Source organism: Monodelphis domestica, chromosome 1 (assembly GCF_027887165.1).
Source record: "Monodelphis domestica isolate mMonDom1 chromosome 1, mMonDom1.pri, whole genome shotgun sequence".
Lineage (NCBI taxonomy): Eukaryota > Metazoa > Chordata > Mammalia > Didelphimorphia > Didelphidae > Monodelphis > Monodelphis domestica.
Window position 1 is genome coordinate 748,469,918 of NC_077227.1, and position 16,042 is coordinate 748,485,959.

Genomic DNA, 16,042 nt, shown 5'->3' on the forward strand with positions numbered 1-16,042 from the left:
GAATAGGATAAATAAAGTCAAATTGACTCATCAAAAGTAAGTGAGGGGGTGAGACAGCTGGGTAGCTCAGCTCTCAGCCACACATAGAGACAGGAGGTCCTAAGTTCAACTCTGGCCTCAGACACTTTTAAGCTGTGTGACCCTGGGCAAGTCACTTAACCCCCATTGCCTAGCCCTTACTGCTCTTCTGCCTTAGAACCAATGCATTGTATTGATTCCAAAGGGAAAGGTAAGAGATTTGTTTTTTGTTTTGTTTTGTTTTTTAAGTAATTGGATAGGTAGGTGGCAAAGTGCATAGAATTCTGTCCCTGAAGTCAGGAAGACCTGAGTTCAAATATGACTTCAGACATTCACTAGCTATGTGACCTTAAGTGAATCACTGAACCTTTTTTGCCACAGTTGCTTTATCTGTAAAATGAGCTGGAAAAGGAAATGCCAAGAAAACCCCAAATGGGGTCACAAAGAATTAGCAAACATAGTATCAGGAGAAGGAAAGGACTTAGGAAATAGGTTAATGAAAACTCATTCCTATAGGAGGGGAAGTTGAAAGATTAAGTGATATTTCTGACAGCAAAGGATTGAAATTTGGATAATAGTTACTATAGATAATAGCATGTGGTCACAATAGCTATGTGGTTCAGGCAACTAGCTAACACAGTAAAAAGAGCTTTCTGGTTTTATAGTCAGGAAAATCTGAGTTCAGATCCAGATTTTCAAATCTTTACTAGCTGTGGGACACCAGGCAAGTCTTTCCATCTGTCTTAATTCCCTTAATGAGAATAATAGTAGCATATATCTGTCACAGTTACCATGAAAATCAAATGAGACAATAATTGTAAAACTCTTAGCACAGTGTCTGTCACACAGTAGACATTTAATAAATGGTTATTCCTTTCCCCTTTGTTACTAAATCAGTCACTCTGCTTACTTTACAGAGGAGTAAACTGAGGCTATGAGAGTTTATGATTAGTTCAATGTCATTAAGAGAGTAAACATCAAAATCAAAATTTGAACCTACATCTTCTCTCCGTATCCAGTGTCCTTACCATTGCGTTCATGCTTCTTTCTTATCAAGAAAGCTTGAAATCAAACTGATATCCTGTGGTAACCCAATGTTCTTTTCAGTACCATTTAACAGTTTCAAGAATATATTAAAACACTCAAAATGGCAGATTTATAACAGAAAGAGATTAATATAATATTTGGAAGATATTCTTTTCTTTCTGAGGTAAATTCATGTCAGGAAGCTTTGCTTTCTAGCAGAATATTTCTTGATATTCATTCCAGCCTCCAAAATTTCATTTGGATAGATCACAAATATATCCTAACGTGGCATGGCTTATCAGCATAATTTTGTACAGGTGGCTATTGTCTTGGTTTCACCAATTTGGAGGGTCATTATACAAACCAACCAATGGTTATTCCTTTTATTTGATAGCAGCATTATTTCATCTTTTTTCTCTTCTTCCTTTTCCTCCTTTCTCTCTCTCCCTTTCTACTCTTTTCTTATGTTTCCTCCATTCTCTTCCTCCCTCCTATCCTTTATTTCTTTTTCTCTCTCTTTGTCTCTCTCTCCCCTCTCTTTCTTCTTTGTTTTCTTTTGTAGAACTTCAATTTGGTTGAAAAGAGAAGAAGAGGCAAAAGAAAAGATTTTCATGATTTAAAACCCTAATTTTAGGGAATGAATTGACTGGAGCCCCAGTTTATTAAACTTAAGTATGTTACAAATCACTGTAATACAGTCTATGATTTTACAAGCAAAATTTTAAAATAAAATGGCACAAAATTTAGTTTAATGATAAATTAAAATTTAGCAAGAATTTTGAAAAAGCACTGTAATAAATAAAAACATATCATTTTGCATAAATTAAATAGACCTTCCTAATACAAATAGATGGTTAGAAAACACTGAGATTTTTAATATTCAGAGTATAAGCATAAGAGAAATGAAATGATTAACCAAAAAAGATACACATTCAAGATTTCAGAGGAGAATGATATTAGTGAAAAAATGGGGGGGTGGAATCTCATCTTTTAAGATACACAAAATTTTGGGCCTGAGTTAAACAATTTCTCTGTCTAGAATGTTTAGTGAAACTGTAACTATCCCTGGAAGTGGAGAATTCATTGAGTCACTACCACTTTAGTGTGAATCGTTTTCATCAGATTTCTCTACTCTAACAGAATTGTTATAATAACTTTAGAATAAATATACTTTCTGCTTTCTTTGGAAAGAGATGATGGAAGAATGGCCCTAAAAGGAAGCGCAATGGCACAGAAATCTAAATCTGCATCTATATTTGTGGTGGGGATCCATGCTTAGTGAAAATTGGTATAAGAGGAATGATGATTAAAAGAAATAAATTTAAGGTAACTCCTACCCCAAAGCCCATTTATATGGGATTCTTTTTCTTATTCGTTAAAATAAAGGCCGCCTCTGCTTTAGGGAACTAGGTGGAATTGTAGAAAGGCTATAGCTTCAGTTCTTGGCCAATATTCTCCATTTCTTCTTTAGATATTTATCACTTGAGTGCTCCCACCTTTGGGTTTTGATAGAAAAGATGGAAGAAGCCAATCTTTCTTCAGGTTACTAAAGAAAATGACATGAGAAGAGACAGAAATCTCCATCATGTGGCTATTCCCAGCTTGCTACTCTAGAGACTTCAGAATTTAGCCTTGGCTAAGATCCAGAACTCACTCTTTTAATTAAATTTCATTCTATCAACCCCACTTAGAGAGTTCCTTCATTCCATATTTCCTGATATATAGAACTTTCTATACATACCTTCTGATTTTTTTCTATACATACCTTCTGATTTCTGTTTTGCTGTTCTTGGTATCAATGGGCTTCTTTGCTATTCATGAGTTGTGTTCATGATGGAACAAATATTAGGTGAGGAAGAGATCAAGCTTTGGATTTGTGGACTTCCCCTTGCAAAATGACATGGTTATCAAAAGTTAGAGTCCAATAATATCCCTAGAACAATATTCAAGTGAAATATATATATATATATATATATATATATTAGCCTAATATTTACTCTCTCTGAGAAGCAGATTGGTGGCCTCATACCCTAACCTCCTGCTTTTCCTCCTTGTAAAAAAGACAGTCCCTTCTACATAGGTGGACTTTACTATGCATGCAGATCCCTCTTACTTTTTATCTCTACATTAAAACAAAAAGAGTTCAACATAATCAGCAAATATTTACTACTGCTATTTCTCGTACCAACACTGTGTGAAGTGCTAGAGATCACAGCCCTCAAGTAGGTTTTATCCTAAGGAATCCCAGACTCTAAAATCATGAAATCTTATAATTAAGAGGTTTGTGGCATCACCTAGACCCAGGATGGTGAACTTTTTAGAGACCAGGTGCCCAAACTACACCCTCACACCTCAAGTGAAACTCCCCCTTATCTTAGACACAGGAGGGAAGAAGCACTTCTATTAGGCTGCTGGGCAGAGGCCCATTATTTGAAAAATACCCTCAGACATGGCAGAGAGGAGGAAGGAAGCAGCCCCCTCTGGAACAAGTGTCATAGTTTCTCCAACATAGGCCTAGGTCTATATTTAACTGAAACATAAGGCACAGATAAGGAACTCACTTCCTACTGAAACAAATGGGGGAAAAAACACTGGAGGAATTTTGATCATCATTGTGTCTATGGCTGCAAAGTTTCATGAAGGTTTGTAAGAATTGCAACTGTCAAGGCATGGATTAATCATCCAATATAGAAAAAAAATCCTAAGCATGAAATCTGAATGCTTTTATAAAACTGGATGATCAAAAAGGATAATATATCAAGATATAGGGGGCAGCTGGGTAGCTCAGAGGATTGAAAGCCAAGACTAGAGATGGGAGGTCCTAGGTTCAAATCTGGTCTCAGGTACTTCCCAGCTGTGTGACCCTGGGCAAGTCACTTAACCCCCATTGCATAGCCCTTCCCACTCTTCCACCTTGGAACCAATACACAGTATTGATTCAAATAAAGAAGGTAAGGGTTTAAATATATATATATATGCATATATATTCATATATATACATAAATATATATAGATATATATGTGGGGGAGAGAGAGAGAGAGAGAGAGAGAGAGAGAGAGAGAGAGAGAGAGAGAGAGAGAGAGAGAGAGAGAGAGAGAGAGAGAAAGAGAGAGAGAGAGATTTTCAAACTTTAAAATGATTGGGAAATTCCAGTGATGATATCTAAAATACCGCTTGTCCTTAAAAACCCAAATGATCCCACTGACAAACATTAAAAATATAAATAAAATCAACATTTACAAAAGAGCTACATAGAAGGTAATATTAAAATCCTAAGTTTAAAAAGTCATACTTGCCATTAATAATAGCTAGCATTTAGTTATTTAAAGTTTGCAAAGAGATTTACACTTTACCTTCTTTGATCCTTACAAATGTAAGAAAGAAGTTACAAAAGGAGAGAAAAAATCATAAGGAACAGCCCAAAAAAGCAGGCGAAGGGCACAGAAGACTCAAGATTCCAGGAAGGAATAGAAGAGCTGAGAGAATTCAAAACTGTCAGTTTACTTCTGGTCAGCTCTCTGCTGGAGTGGATGGTCTGAGAGGAGAACTCTAAGACAGAGGATCCCTCTGGACACTGACTATCTTCCAGTGAACCCCTAAATCTCTCTGGTTCAAGCTGAAGACAAAAGTAGATTGGGACTTTAGAGAAAGCTCTCTTTCCCCAAATTGTCCTGAACTTCAACTCATAGCCAGATTATTTTAGGAGGAAGGACATACCCAAACATTTGGTCATAAGGAGGGTCAGACAACCTGAGCCCCTCAGGATTTGGGGAAAGGTCAGTTGCTAATCTGTTGGAATTCCTATCTCCCACTTTCCTCACCCAACACCCTCACTCTCCCTGCCCTGTATGTTCTCAAGAATAAAGTGTCACAAATATGGCCTCAGACACTTCCCAGCTGTGTGACCCTGGGCAAGTCATTTGACCCCCATGGCCTAGCCCTTACCACTCTTCTGCCTTGGAGCCAATACACAGCATTGAATTCAAGATGGAAGGTAAGGGTTTAAAAAAAAGAATAAAGTGTCATGGATATAGTTGGGGATGTAGACTAAATGATCATCCTAGTGCAAACATCACCAACAGGGAAATAGGTTTTGATCAAGGACACATGTAATACCCAGTGGAATTGTGTGTCAGGTATGGGAAAGGGGGGGAGGAATAGAATATGATTTTTGTAACCAAGGAATGATGTTCTAAATTGTCTAAATAAATAAATAAAGTTTAAAAACTAAATTAAATTAAAAAAAAAAGAATAAAGTGTCACCATTTAGATCAGATCTGCCTGCTTGCTGATATCAAAGAAGGAGACTGAAGATTTGGGGGAGAATCATACCATTCCCCCAAAGGGAGAACTAGTTCAAGACCAGGGCTGGGGAATGAGCTAAGTCTCAAAGGGAAGGGTGGCAGTTGGGATATTGGGAGGATCCAGAGGCAGGGAATTTACCTGTCTCTCAGGACAGCTAAGATCAAGAAGGGAGGCAGTGGGTCATTTCTCTAAGACTTTCTCCTGCAGTCCTTAATCTCCACCTCCCAAACCCAGTCTCTAAAGAGACATAATCTGTCCCTCTGGAAAACGAATTGTGTTATCTTCCCCAAGGGGAAGAGAGGGGAGGAGCAATCTCTCCCCTCTCCATTTCTTCAGTTCTCTCACTCTCTCTCTCCAGTCCCCGTGTGTGTGTGTGTGTGTGTGTGTGTGTGTGTGTGTGTGTGTGTGTGTGTGTGTGTGTGTGTGACCTCCTTCTGGTCATATATTACACAAGCAAAGGAGTTAGTTATAATAATTATTCTTCATCTCCCACTTGTGTGAAATAAAAATGGCAGGTGCTCCACTAAGTTGTGTGAGACAAAAATGATCACAAGTGCCCCACTCAGTCAAATAAACAAAACCTGGAATTGGAAGATAGGAGTAAAAAAGGAGTTGTTTACTCCCTTCATGAAAGAGAGCACTTCAATGATGGGCTAAAAAGTGCAGACTGACTAGGCAGCAAAGAGGCAATATATACAAGTTTCCACACAAGGCTCCTCTCCCTCCCCTGTCAGGCCCCATTCTGGGCCCTGACCCACAATCCTAAATCCCTGTTTCCAACCCAGTTCAGGTGAGGTATCAGAGCGATTTCTCATTGTCCTTTCTGTTCCTCATCGGTCTCCTCCAAGCTCATCCCAGAGTCCTCAATCAACAAAAAGTAACAAACTAGCCCTTGGAAGCCAAATACTCCTGAGAATAGCACACTTAATTCTCTTACACACAGTTGAAGGACCTGAGACTGGGATAATTTAAGTGTCTCAGTTCGTGTCTAAGACAAGATTTGAACTGTATTTATCCTGACTCCAAATCACTCCACCAACTTGATGCCTCTTCCATTTGATTGAGGGCAAGCTGCTTCTCCTTTTTAGCTCTCATCTTACTCATAGGCATGATTAAGAGACACAAAAACTTCTCTAATGCACTTTCCTTCTGTAAATCAGTGATGAGTGATTCCCAAGCCTTGGGTTGTTCTATAAGGATTATTATTCCCATTTAACTGTTAAAGAAACTGAGGCTCAGGAAGGGGAAGCAAATGTCACCAGGTCAGGTAGGTATCAAATGTCAAGAGCAGCCATCAAAATGAGGTCTAATAATTCTAAATCCATGATATTTTCCACTCTTCATGACTGAAGTTTATTCCATTAAATGCTATGGATTACTTGCGTCTTTGGATAAAATGAGAAGAATATGAAGAAATAGATGAGGATGAAGACTGTGACTGCTACACTGGTGGTAGAGAATAGCTCAGGCTCAGGCTATGACCAATCATACAAATAACTTTACTGGGCTTCCTGGGAAGCTCACCCTGATCCTCTTTTACATATGCAGACTGGGTCACCAGTGTAAAAAATAGACTCGAATACAGGACTACAATCCCCACGAGCCTTTGCTCCACTTCCCCAGAATGCCTTGTAATCTCACCTAGGCCGAGATCGACAAGGTATTTAAGCTGATTCAAAGGCTTTTGAGTGGCTCTCTCTCACTCTTGGCTTTTTTTGGACTTCCATTTTGGAGCAGGCAGTCTCTTGCGTGATGTGAGGTTATTTTGTCTAGGCCTCTGGCCTAGGCACATGTTTCTTACTTGTATATTCTTTAATCTTTAACCTTTAATAAACCTCTAAAAAATATAATACTCCTTGCAGAGAGAAACTAATTTCTACCTGCCTCAGTCTCCCCATCTCCCCTAAATTTTAATCTTTACACCAGTTACTAATATTACCAGTTTGTGATTTTCTTTCTTTCTATTCTCTTATCCTGGGTTTGGACCCTTAAATTATATCATCACTTAGAGAGATCTAGGTGGGATCCTAATGTTCCAAAAGCTTACCTTCTTTTTCAAGTTGAGGGAATCCTGCCATAAAAGGAACTTTTGAAGTCAAAATCCAAGCAATGGGTCTGCTTTTACAACAGAATCATTGTGGAAATATGTATTGTACAGTCTATATCATATTATCTGCCATCTGAGGGAGGCAGGTTGGGGTGGGAGTGGCAGAGAGAATATTCAGTTGCAAAATGTAAGAAAACAATTCTAAAAATTGTATCTACAAATCATCTGGGGAAAAATAAAAATAAAAAGATGAGGAAACCAAAGCTCAGATAGCTTTATTGGCTCATCCAAGCACAAAGAAATAGAAAATGAGAGTCAGGAATTTATTTCAGGTCTTTGACTCCAATGTTATGTATATTTGTCTATGTTTTTGAATCCATATTTTTTGTTAATACTTAGTAACATCTCTAAGATAGAAGGTCAAGGGCTAGGCAATGGGGATTAAGTGACAAGGTGATATAGATTTGAACTTAGTCCTCAGGACTCCAGGCCTGGATCTCTATCCACTGTGCCACTTAGCTGCCCCAGTTCCCATATTCCTTAACCATTCTCTTTGGCTCTCCCCGGTACCTGGGCATTTCGCCCTTCTCTGTTCCAAGTATTAGCCTACCAGCCACCTTTATGTCCCAGCTAAAATCTCCTCTTCAACAGGAAGCCTTCTCTAACATCTTTCACTTAACTGCTGTCCCTCTGTTAATTATGTCCTATTCATCCATATATACTTTGTATAGATGCATCTGCATGCTGTCTCCCCCTTTAGATTGCAAACTTCTGGAGGACAGGGACTGTATTTTGCCTCTCTTTGGGGCCTTCCTGTTTAGTACAAGGACGAGGGTATAGGAGATGTTTGAGCGATGCTCATTTATTGATTGGCCATGAGATACAAAGAGCCTTGTTTCCAGTCTAATGCCTAGTGACTTCATCACAATTGATGGCCTTGCTCCATTTACTTAGTACTCCCATCTGCTATAAGAATGTTCTCTTCAAGCCTTTCTAAACCTCAGTTTTCTCTAGTCTGCCTCAAGTAGGAGCTGCCCAGAATCAAGCACTATCTTCTGGACTCTTGGCTCCAGGTTCCAGTCATGCTTTTTTTTTTCTTTTTTTTAAATCAGAGAAAATGAGAGCAGTTTACAATAACCACAACCTTAAAGTCACAAATAACCCCCCTCTGATTTCTCTAGGAGACTGTTAATAGGAATGGGATGGAAAGAAGGAGGAAGTGATATTTTTAGTCAAATTACTAAGTATTCTCTCTGTCATTCCTCCTACACTCAGTGCTTCTTCTGACTTTCATCCACCCTCTATGGATTTGCTGATCCCAACAGACACACCCTGATCACAAAGACCTAGCAAAGGCCTCCCCCAGAAAGGGTTGAAGTTAGGGCAGCAGGAGAGTGGGGAAGGGGGCAAAGACTCTATGAATACAAAGCAAGTTGCACAAAGAACATGGAGTTAGGATGTTGAAATGGGTCCTTAGACACCTAGGTGAAAAGTTGAAACCTTAATGAAGACTCAGAAACCACCATCTCCATTTAATTGCACAGGAAAACACTGAGATCTTAAATTTAACCTGACTGAAATTAAATACATAGAGGTCAAAAACTTTAAAAAAATATGGGTATCATCTCCTGAATATTCTCAATTTCCAGAATTCTTTACCATATAAATAAATGAGAGAACACATATTGGATGGTATTTTGGATTGGGCACTGGAATTGGATACAGATAAATCTATGTTCAAATCCTACCTACCTCAGTCACTTGCTAGCTATGTGACCCTAGGCAAGTCACTTAACTTCTCTCTGGTATAATTTCCTGATTAAAAATGTAGATAATAATGTTGCCTACCTCCTAGGGTCATTAGAATCAAATTAAGTAATATTTATAAAGAGCTTAATTAATGCAGAACTGATGCCCACAAGCTCCCTCCCATCTCTAAATCCATTTCCCTCAATTGCTCATTTGTAGAATCTTGAATATGGAAGGATGTTTAGAGAATATCAGCCTCTCACTCCCAGGATACTTTCCAAGAAACATTAAAGGAAGAAAAGTGAACCAAATAAAGGATCACTTCAATTCACCAAGGTTTCTCTTAAGAACATTGAATGATGATTATCCATTTGCAATCAATGTGACTCTCTTTCTGCTAAAGAATTAGGCAGTAGGCCCTTTACTTGCCACGTAAATTACACATTAGCTAAATACAAAATGGCTAGAAGAAGACAGCGAGGAAGAATATGGATATAGAATGTCAATGTGAATTCTGGAAACCCCAACTTTGCCCATTTCCCTCGGGAATTTGCCTTTAGGGGAAGTCCCAAACTGATCTTGTCTTAGACTGAACTAGGGATCACCAAGTGTCCATTAAGTGTTCTGAAGAAGAGTGACAGAAATGCTCAAATCCTCAATCACCCTTTTTGTCTTAGAAGTTCCCCCATCATATGGGAGATCCACTCCCAAGAAGACCAACACCTGTGCAGGAAGCATCCTTTTTGTATCCATTATAGTAGAGCACTTCCTGATATCCCAGCCTTTGTCTACAGCCTCTTTCCCAAGCCTGCTTGCAACCTGTCAGTATATATTTGGAGAACTGAATTCCCCAGGTGCATAAGATCCCTGGGTTCTATTATTCTTGGGAGAATCATCTTTGGTGGTGATCCTCTCAGAGACACTGTACCTAGAGTCCTAGAGTTTTGACTCTATGTGGTATTCAGCACTGTGGTGGCCAAAGATCAAGGACCTGTCTTTTCCTAATTAAAGATTTTGTTTTATGACTACTTTAGTTGTTCTATGTCTTTTTCCAAGTTGACAAGCATGTGTGTGGTGGAGGGAAGGATTTCTCTGAAGACTTCAGTGTTTTGAAGTATTGGCATGTTGTACAAGGGCTGTTTTATTTTCTAAAGGAAATGACTGAAAGACTTGAATGACACACCATCCCTGGCTTTTTGGAGTTTAGACTTGTCAATGCAGAATCTAGAAACCCCCATACTTTTAGCCTGGTGAGATCTGATGACCCCCCAGTCTAGTTAGCTTGAAGGTAAAACTTCAATTTGACCTTGTCACAAGAGAAATTTCTCTCTAAGGAAAAGTCCAGTTTCTGGAGTTTCAGACTAACAATAAACCTTAAGGTAGTTTAAATAGAGATGGCTAATCCCATAAGGTGTTAAGTATCCCTTTTGTCTCAATAGGTTTCTTCCCTTAGGCCAAAGTCCTTTACCTAGGTAGCCTAGCTTTTTTCCCTTTGATGTCCAGACTCTCACTCTCATTCCTGTCTAAGATTCCTCATTTCCTTTTTTACTATTGTAAAGTCAATCAACTATGCTCTCTCATCCTCAGTCCTCAGTTCCCCTAAAAGGGCATATGTGTTCCCCAATTCCTTTTGTCCTTTGGAGCTGCTATCTAGAACAATGGCACTCCCAGAAGTACAGCTGAATCCATGATTTTTCTGACTATTTAATAGTTCTGTTTTGTTTTGTTTTGTTTTCTTCCCAGTTTAATAGACAATCAGGCCATAGCAATACTCATCTAATTATTAAAAATCAAAAACAAAACAAAACAAACAAACAAAAAAAAACCCTGGACTATCTTAAATACCTGACCAGGACAATGCAAAACAACTGAATCCCTAGAATTCTGACAATCTTCAGTTGGCCATAAAAAGGGTGTTTAGGACTCCTCATGGAGAACACAGAAGATGATTTGGACAATTAGCAAAAGAAGATGGATTGTGAAGAAGAAAATAAAAACTAGATGGCCAAAGAGAGGTTATAAAGGTCATTGTTGGAGAGAACTTTCAGTGAATTAAACCACATATCTATTTGAGCTCTTTCATTGTTGCATTTATCCATAAGAATTGATACAGTGTCTTTCCAGGCCCATTCTTGAAACCTGTCCTGATCAGAAAGGTTTCCTAGAACATGAGATTAGGTCTCAGGAGGAAAATTGATATTTTTGTTTTATTATTTAATTATTAATAACAAAATGTAATATTCCCTTTTCTGAACAGCCATCTTCCAGTTTAGCTTTTAGAAAGACTTCTATTATAACTGAGGAATGTTATCACATTCCTGTCCTTTCCCAAGATCTGGGCCATTCTGTTTTCCTTTTGAACGGAAAGTAAATTAGGTTAATTTCAGGTGACCAAAAGTGACTTCCATGTTCTTCTTTCCTTCATTAAAGTTTTTGGTAACCTGACTGATGAAGGAGAAATTAAACCTGAGAGATCATAATCTGGAGAGTTTTCCACATTCAGGAAGATGGAGGCTGCTGAAACTCAAGATCAAACCTCACTTCTCAGGTGACCCTCCCTTCTACCACCAGTGATTAAGTAATTGGGAGGAGTCAATAGATCTCAGCTCACCTCCTTTTATTGTCCACCAATCAGAGTTGTTTTTCTCTTGACAGGGGAGTTCCTAGTAATTAATTGTCAGGAAGTCAGACCTAAATTCGTAGTGATCCTGCTGTTCCTTTTTCCAATTGGATTACCAAGAAAGGTCACTGATTATCAATTAATTAATTATTGACCAACCGAATTAATAGATTTTTCACACCTGGAACTTTGTTCTTCAGAATTATGTTCACTAAAGTTGGTGTGGTGAACAAAAGTCCGGGTTCATTCAAGAACTTTTGGAATTTGGAAAGTCAATCAATAAGCATTTACTGAGTGCCTTCTTTGTGTCAGGCATTGTGCTGAGATCTGGGGCCAGAAAGGTAGGCCAATAACAATCTCCTTTTTTTAAGGACCTCACAGTCTAATGAGGGAAAGCAATGTGCAAACAAGAAACAAAAAAATCACTCTAAATAATATACAATATTTAGGAATCTATTTGCCAAAACAAACACAGGAACTATATGAACACAACTACAAAACACTCTCCACACAATTAAAATTAGATCGAAAAAATTGGAAAAAGAAACATTGATTGCTCATGGATAAGACAAGCTAATATCCTAAAAATGATAATCCTACCCAAATTAATTTACTTATTTAGTGCCATATCCATTTAACTACCAAAAAACTTTTTTTACTGAATTAGAAAAAATATAACAAAATTCATTTGGAAGAACAAAAGATGAAGAATATCGAGGGAAATAATGAAAAAAAAATGTGAAGGATGAGGGCCTAGCAGTACCCAATCTTAAACCAGTAATGGGAAACCTTTTGAGGTTGGTGTGTGAAAATTTGCCAAAAAACCAAGCATACCTCAGGAGGTGTGTCACTTTGAGAAAAAAAATAATTTCACAATATTTATAGTTTAAATAACAAACCTGTACAATTATAATATACAACTGTATTTAATAAACCAAAAACTAATTATTTAACTTAGCTGCTTAGTGACTTCTTTGTTCATCTGTCAGTCAGTTTCTTTTGTTGGTCTTGATATTATTTAACTTGTGTGGGGAGCTGTGAACTAAGTTAAATGAGGGGGAAGGGGAATTCTTTAACTAACCTTCCCATTGGTGACATTTTTGTTGCTGAATTTCATTGGCTAAATATTCAATTGAAGATTGGTATTTTGTATACTTCAAGCCCAAGCAAGGCTACTAATTTCATTTGTCAATCTGTTTCTTTTGTTGGTTTTTATATTATTTAACTGCTCACCCCCTCCTTTGGTGCACAAGCTCCTCCTTCCTGCATCCCCCCAGCCCAAGGCATGTACCACTAGCTGCTCCCTCCCAGGGCCAGCAGTTGGAGTAGCCCTCCCCCATCTCAGCCAGGCCAGGGCATGGCCATGGCTACGGGCAAGGCTGTGGGTGGGGGTGGGGACTCCCAACCCAAAGGTGGGCTGAACCCACATATGTGTCATTGAAAATGGCTTCCAGTCCGTGCTGACTTATGTGTCATAGGTTTGCCATCACAGACTTAATAAAGCAGTGATCATCAAAACAATATGGTACTGCCTAAGAGATAAAAGGGAGGATCAGTGGAATAGACTTGGGGAAATTTATCTCAGCAAGAGAGTTTATGATGAACCCAAAGATCTCAGCTGTGGGGACAAAATTCCACTTTTTGATAAAAACTCGCTGGGAAAATTTGAATACAGTATGAGAGAGATTAGGTTTGGATCAACATCTCACACCATACACCAAGATAAACTCAGAATAGGTGAATGGCTTGAATATTGTTAAGAACAATTTTAGGTTTGGTACTTAAAATCTAAATTAATTTGATTGCCAAAGAAATCCCAAAATAAAATACCCCAGTCAGCTGGAAGTTTATGGTGATTTTAATTAATATAGAGGAAAGAAATTAAGAAAAAAGAGAGAGAGAAGAAAGAGTTAATTTAAACTGCTCCGGCTCAGGCTGATCCAGGCAGGAGTTCAAGGCCTTGGCCAAGGGGGCCTCCCCTGACAGCCAAGGGAAAAGGAAGTCAGTCTCATCATTCACCACATGATCATCTCAAGGAAGCTGTCTGAGGGACCTCCTCCAGGCTCGAGTTCGAGGATTGAACTGGCACCCAGGCCTGCTCACAGGAAGTCACCAGCCAGAGCCACCTCTCCAGAGAAAGATCCCAAAGAGAGGAAGTGATGCACCCTATAGAGAGTGTTTTACATCACTTTTCTGCATCTCATCTGTACCAATGGTAACTTCAGTTTGACTTAGGAGAGACGAGGCATCTGTCAGCTGTTTCTGCACATGTCTATCAAAGGCCATCCTCCTAGATACTTAAACCTTAAGTATGGGTGTAGACATTCCTGATATTGTTAGGTTAAGTACCTTCATTGTTACAATCAGGAGATAGCTAAATACAATCTTCACAATATAAACAAGGAAACTTCACAATATAAACAAGGAAAATTGGGTCAACATGGAGTTGTTTACCTGTCAGATCTATGGGAAAGGAAAGATTTTAATACCTAGCAAGAGATAGAGAATAGAACAAAATATAAAATAAATAATTTTGATTACATTAATTAAAAAAAAGTTTTTGTACAAACAAAATCATTACAACCAAAATTATAAGTGAAACAACAAATTGGAGGGAATCTTTATAACAAAAACCTCTGACAAAGGTCTAACTACTCAAATGTATAAGAAACTAAATCAATGTACAAAAAAGCAAGCTAGTCTCCAATTCATAAATGGGCAAGGGACATGAATAGGCAATTTTTAGATAAATAAATCAAAACTATCAATAAGCACATGAAAAAAGTGTTCTAAATCTGTCATAATTAGAGAAATGCAAAGCGGATCATTTCTAAAGTATCACCTCACAGCTAGCAAGTTGGCTATTATGATGGCAAAGGAAAGTAATAAATGGTGGGGAAGCAGCAAAACTGGGACACCAATGCATTGCTGGTGGAGTTGTGAATTGGTCCAATCATTCTGGAAGACAATTTGGAATTATACCCAAAGGGCTTTAAATGACTGCCTGCCCTTTGATCCAGGCATGACACTACTGGATTTGTACCCCAAAGAGATCATAAGGAAAAAGACTTGTACAAGAATATTCATAGATGCATTCCTTGTGGTGGCAAAAAACTGGAAAATGAGGGGATGCCCTTCAACTTGGGAATGGCTGAACAAATTGTTGTATCTCTTGGTGATGGAATATTATTGTGCTGAAAGGAATAATGAACTGGAGGAATTCCATGGAAACTGGAATGACCTCAAGGAATTGATGAAGAGTGAAGGTAGCAGAACCGGGAGTCATACACTATGGCACAATCGATTGTACTAGACTTCTCTACTAGCCACAATGCAATGATCCAGGACATTTCTGAGGGACTTATGAGAAAGAATACTATCCACATTCAGGGGGAAAACTGTGGCAGTAGAAACACAGAAGAAAAACAACTGCTTGTTCACAGGGTTCTATAGGGATATGATTGAGGATGTAGATGCTAAATGACCACCCTAGTGCAAATACTAATAACGTAGAAATAGGTCATGAGGGGAGGGAAAGAACATGATTCATGTAATCATGAAAAAATATTCTAAATCAATTAATTAAATAAATAAACATTAAAAAATAAATAGGGGTTTATTCAGCATAGTACTGTTTATTCAAAAGTTTCATAGTTGTCAGTTGGCTTCCAACATAGTCTTAGGTGATTAAAAAAAAGAATGATTGACAGTAATTGGGAATAAGGCTAATCAAAAGGACCATGCAATTAAAGTTTAAAACATCTTCAAAATATACAGGTAATTATAAAGCAGATGTTCAATTCAATTGAACTCAACAGATATTTACTAGGCTCTTATCAAGTGAGAAGTCCTTAAGGAATTTATACATAAAATTTTCAGACACCTAGTATCTGGGTGATTCTAAGCAAGGCAATTAATGTCTTTCAGAGTCAGTTTTCCCCTCTGTAGATTGATCATAATAAAAGCACCTAGTTCAGAGAGTTGTGTGAATTTTAAAACTATTCCACCCTTCTTAGTTTAACAAGGTTAGGAAGGTCTACATCAAACTCAAGATTTAATTATCTGAGGAAATGGCCTTCAACAGACATGTGCAGAAAAAGCAGGCAGACCCCTGGCCTGTCATAAGTCAAGCTAAGCCATCATTGGTACAGATGAGATGCAGAAAAGTGATGTAAAAACATCCATATAAGGCATGTCAGTTTCTGCCTCTCTCTCTTTCCCTGGAGAGACAACTCTGGCTGGCAGCATGCTAAGCATTCTGACATCTTGGACTGTT